The following is a 6,000-nucleotide window of genomic DNA, read 5'->3' as shown; positions in this document are numbered from 1 at the left end:
ATATATATATATATATATATATATAAATAAAATATAATTAAAATTAATATTATATTATATATAATAATAAAATATATAAAAACATATATAATATAAAAAATATATATGAAATAGTATATTATATTATAAGTAACATAAAAATATAAAATATTAATTATATATATATATATATATTATATATAATATATATAATAATAATCTATATATATATATATTATATATATATATGTGTTTATAATATATATTATAATTATAAAAAAATATATATATATATATAAAATAATTAAAATTAATATATACATTACACACACATATGTGCGTGTGTGATATACAGTTACTCATAAAATTGTATATATATATGAATAATTTAATTTATATATATATATATATATATTATTATAAAATATTTAATATATAAAATTTGTTTTGTTACATATGTAATAACACTATATAATATCACAATTATAGAAAATTATAATACATTTTATATTATATATATATTTATAGATATAATAAAATTTTATATATAAAATTGTGTGTGTGTGTTGTGGTACGCCACACAAAAATATGCATTAATATATATATATAATATTAAAATTTAAAATTAAATAATAAATATAATAAATATATATATATATTATATATATACCCCCAAACACACAAAAACATATATATATAATATATATATTAATATATATAATATATTATATAAATTCTTATTCATACACATATACAAAAAAATCTATATAGCGCGCTGAGAAGTACGTATTGTGTGTGTGTGTGTGGGTGTGTGTGTGGTGTGTGTGGTGTGGGTGTGTGTGTTTTTGTGGTGTGTGTGTGTGTGTGGTGTGTGTGTGTGTGAAATCTGTATACACACACACACACACACACACACACACACACAATATTATATATATATATATATATATTAATTATATATTATATATATATTTTGTGGGGGTTTTGGTTGTGGGGGGTGTGTGGGGTGTGGGTGTGTGTGGTGTGTGTGTGGTGTGTGTATGTCCGTATTTGGAAGTTTATGAGGATAAGCTTGCAAAAAAAAACTGCCATGCAATTAGAAAGATTCCCGCGCACCCCCTCTCAAGAGAGTATCTAGTTTAGTTAGTAAATTTTGAAAAAAATAGACGCATTACTTTTTTGGGGTAAACTTCATAAATACTTTTTTTCCCTTTCTCGCAATTTTTAAAGCAGTTTTTTCAGCGCCAATCTAATAATTTACGAATTGATATAGAATAAAGGTCACTTTCTTTAAAGGGGCCTTTTCGTGAAAAAAAAAAAGAAAAAAGGGTTTACCTTAAATTTATTATATTTATTATAATATAATATATTATTTTAATTTATATTTTAAAAATGTGTGTGTGGTGGGGTGTGTGTGTTGTGGTGTGGGTGTGGTGTGTGTTGTGTGTGTGTGTTTTGTGTGTGTGTGTGGGTGTTGTAGTAATTTTGTATATTAATTTTACCCATATTTCACATTACTTTTCCCCACCCACACACCCAACAAACACACAAAACACAACACCACCACACCAAACACCCAACCCCAAAACAAACACACACAAACACACACCACACTCACAAACACCAAACCAAAACACACACACACACCCACACCCCACACACACACACCAACCACCCCCCCCACACCCACACACACACCCCAAACCCCCACCCGCACGCCGCACGCACACAAACACAAACACAAACCAAACACAAACACAAACAAACACAAACAAAACAAAAACACCCAAAAACCCCAAAACACCCCCACACAACACACAAACCACACCAACACACACACACACAACACACACACACACACACACACCACACACCAAAACCCCAAAACCCCCCCCCCCCCCACCACCCCCCCCCCCCCACCACACCACACACCCCCACGCACCCACGCACACAAACCCAAAAAAAACAAACACAAACCAAAAACCCAAAAACCCAAAAAAACACAAACACAACCCCACACCCACACACACAAACCCCCACACAAATATTTAATTAATTATTATTATATAATTATATATAATAATTTTAATTAATAAAAAACCCACACGCCCACACACAATATACGTAGTTGTTTGTTGAAATTTTACACACACCGCCTACTACTCAACCCAAAAAAAAAAACCCACCACACAACAACACCCCACACACCACACCCCCCACCCACACCACAACCCCCACACACACACACACCCCCCCCCCCCGCCGCCGCCGCACACCCCCCCACACCACCCACCATAAAAAAAAAAAAAAAAAAAAAAAAAAAAAAAAAAAAAATTTTTAATTTTTAAAATATATATATTTAATATTTAATATATAAAAAAAAAACAAAACACAAAACCACACACAAAAAAAAAAAAAAATTTTATTATATATAATAATAATATATATATATATAAATATATTATTATATAATATCGTATATATTATAATTATATAATAAAATTTATTAAAATATATAATATTATATATTTTATATATATAAAAGAGAAGAGAGAGAGAAGAGGAGGAGAGAGGAGAGAGAGAGAGAGGAGAGAGAGAGAGAGGGGAAAAGGAAAAGGGGGGATGATGTATACATTTTATAACACACCACCACGCCCACACACAATAGTATGTAGTATGTATACATATACACACACACCACACACACCACACACACACACACACAGTATATGTGTATATATTTATGTAAGGTAAATTTAAACACGATGGGAAAACAAATAAAGGTCCCCCCTTTCCCCCCCCCTAAAACCCGCTCCCCGAACAACGACGGGAAAATTCCCAAAACGTTTAGTACCAACTTCGTAGGTAAAAAACGTTTTTAAAACCCCGTCATTAGAAGAGTGAAACAACTTACGACTTTTAACGCAGGGTTTTTGGGTGCGTTGGGTTAGTTTAGACTAAATTTCTTTTTTAAGTTTCGGAGAACCAGGAAATGTAATGAAATTAGTGTTGTGCTGCTGGACCCTCATTCCGGGGAACGCCCGTGTGGGGTGGGGCGCGGTACTTGAATTGTTGGGTTTAAAACAAAGACGGTTTTTAGGTATCAGCGCAGGTACACTGCAAAATTTTTTAAAATTAACAGGAGAAAAATTTTATCAAGGGCGTCTTTTAGTCTCTTCTTGGCGATGGGGGGGGGGGCGGGACAATCACCCCGGGGGGGTGGTGGGGCTGTAACCCCTCCGAGAAACGTTTTGGAAATGAACCCCATTTAGGGGGATTTTTAAGCTGTAAACGGGGAAAAAATAAAAGACTAAAAAAAAAATCTTTTGTCCTTAGGGGTGGGGGCAAGCCAGAACTTGGGGGGGCAAACAATCTTTGGGGGGGAACTTTCCCCCCCAGTTCCCCCTTTCTGCTAAAACCCTAAAAAAAACGTGAAAAAAGAAAGCTAAATCAACATTCTATAAACCCAAACCGATTTATGGACGGAGAGGGGCCGAAGAGATTGGCACTGGCGCCATGTTACCTAAAACTAAGATAAGCCAAAGAAAATTCATCATCAAAAACGGTATGCTCATGTTTTAGCACCGTGGACCTCTCCAGCATCCTTCCCCTCAAATCGATCTGTGCTTTTCTTTCCACTTAACCATCGAACCCGCAAATTTTTTTTGATGTTTTCGCTCAGTCTTGTCTTGGGTTTTCCCCTTCCTCTGTTTCTATCACCATCCCTGTCAGCACTTTTTCCCCCAAAAAAATTTTCTTTTCATCACAGACCAAAAACTTTAGTTTTCCTTTTTTTCAAGATGTCCATCCCGGCTTTCAATTATTTTTTTCGCATTCATTTGTATCAATACAAATAAATAAAGGAAAGGGGGAAACAATAGAGGTGGGGGGAGGGGAAGGTGAAGCTTGTGAAAAGTGAAGGTGTGGGGGATTGAAAAGGGAAAGGGGGGGCACCCCGCATGTCTTGTTTTGTTTTGTTTCGCGTGTCTGGGGTTTATTAAACCCGTTTTTGCTGGGTCACTGTTGCGCATAGCAAACCCTCTTTCGGGGGGGTAATCGTACGTGCGCGTGGAGCGGGATCGTTCGCTTCACGCACGGATCCCGCGCCCACGTCGGGCCACTGCCAGATATCACCAGAGTTTTTAAAGCTTCAGAGATTTTGAAAAACCGGAATAAGGGTTAAGGGGGTAAATAAACAAATCTTTAAAAGGATTGCCACTGCTGCTTGATTTTGGAAAAAAAAAATTGTTTTTGGGTTTTAGTCTTTTTTATTGTATTATTTTCTTTAAATTTAACACTACTGAACAAAACTATTTTATATTTCTAATTAACAACTACTGACACAATTAGCTAAAAACAAAAAGAACAATGTTAGGATTTTTTAGGTATTTTTCTTTTTTTATTTTATTTTTACTTTTTGTAGAAAACGGGGGGGACAGTTATTTTTGATTTTTTTTTTTATTATTTTATTATTTTTAAGTTTATTTTTTTTGGGTTTTTTTTTTATATCATTGGAAACTAAGGCATCAGTGAACTAAGACAAATAAGAACTAAATGGTTATGAATGAAAAGGGGAATTGAGCTAGATAGAGAAAAAGAAGAGCCGGGGTGAAGGTAGGGGAAAAGAGTGAAGTGATGTGGGTAAAAAAACAAGATAGTAATGGTTAAATTAGTTTTTTAAAAAATTAATTGCGGGGACGAATCAGGGGGTGTGAAGTCACTTAGGGTTTAGTGAAGGCTATGAAACTAGGCTGACGGTTGCAAAGGTAAGCAGGTGTGAGCATAATATATAAACAAAAAAGGTGTTGAATAAAAAAAACCAAACAAAAGCAGTGGAAAACCCAAAATAACAAAAAAAATAACGAGGTGAAAGACAATCTAGTAAAAAGAAAGGGGTAATTGAAAAAAACCCCAAGAACAAAAATAATAGTTGGAAACAACAAATAAAGTGAGTGTATAAGAAAATAAATGGGCTGTGATAAAAATTAAATGTAAAATTTAAAAAAAAAGAAAAGAGGCTCTTTTTGTTTGTGGGGGGAGTTTTTTTTTTTTTTTTTTCCCCCTTTTTTTAAAACTTCCCACCCTTTGCTCGCGTGCCTGTCTTTTGCAATTGCATGAATGCATTTTCCATAATCACGGAAATTTTTTCAGAGTCCTAGCAAGTTTGAAGAGGTTCAGTCCGGAAAGTCTCTCCGTTTTAATTCGTCGGCGCTGATCCCCACCACTAGGGGGGCCAGGCGGGCAAAGTGCGACCCCGGGGAAACACGCGCCGAATTTATACCTTCGAGAGGGTCAAGTTTCCCCACCCTCTCTCCCGGGATTGGGTTAATCCGCCGCACGCGGTAGCTCACAGGTGAACGGGCAGACCCGATGGTCGTCTCTTTGCCAAAAAAGTTTGCTTTTTGGCGGGGTTTAGTAACCCTGGGGATTCTAAGGGTGTTTTCTTTTTTTTTTTATTTTACTATTTTTTTTTTTTTTTTTAACAGTAGCCTAATGAAAACCTTAATATTAGTCATGGGTCATAGCTATGTCTGTGGGCGTGTGTAATGGGGGGGGGTTTTTGGGGTTTTCGTGATTTTTAATTTTCGGGGCCACCAGCGTGGTTTTGGCGTGTGTTTGTGTTTTAATGATGTTGTAGTGTAGTCTTCTTTTCGCGTAGTGGGGCCCCAGGGTTTTTTGCTTTTTTGGTATACGTGTGTTTAGTGGTTCAATGCTGATGTTCTGTTGGGGTTTCTGCAAAAAATTTCAGTCTAAAAAAATGTTGCCCCGGTATCCGAGTAGTCTTTGTTTTCTGTACTGATTGCATTTTGGTTTTTTTGGGGTTTTGATATGCAACCGTGGGATAGTTTTGGTATTAAGGATAGGTCTACAGTTGTTTTGAAAAAATCTAGTTTGTTCGTGGGTGCCAAATGTGAAGCGTCAAATTTGGGTAAATTTTGTTTTGCTTGGGGGATTCTTGATGGGTGTGGTGAATCCTTGTTTGTGAGTGGAAACCAAAAATGTTGCCTTTTTTGTGAGGGA

Source organism: Penaeus monodon, chromosome 8 (genome assembly GCF_015228065.2).
Source record: "Penaeus monodon isolate SGIC_2016 chromosome 8, NSTDA_Pmon_1, whole genome shotgun sequence".
NCBI lineage: Eukaryota > Metazoa > Arthropoda > Malacostraca > Decapoda > Penaeidae > Penaeus > Penaeus monodon.
The sequence above is the reverse complement of the archived record's forward strand: the minus strand, read 5'-3'. Positions refer to the sequence as shown.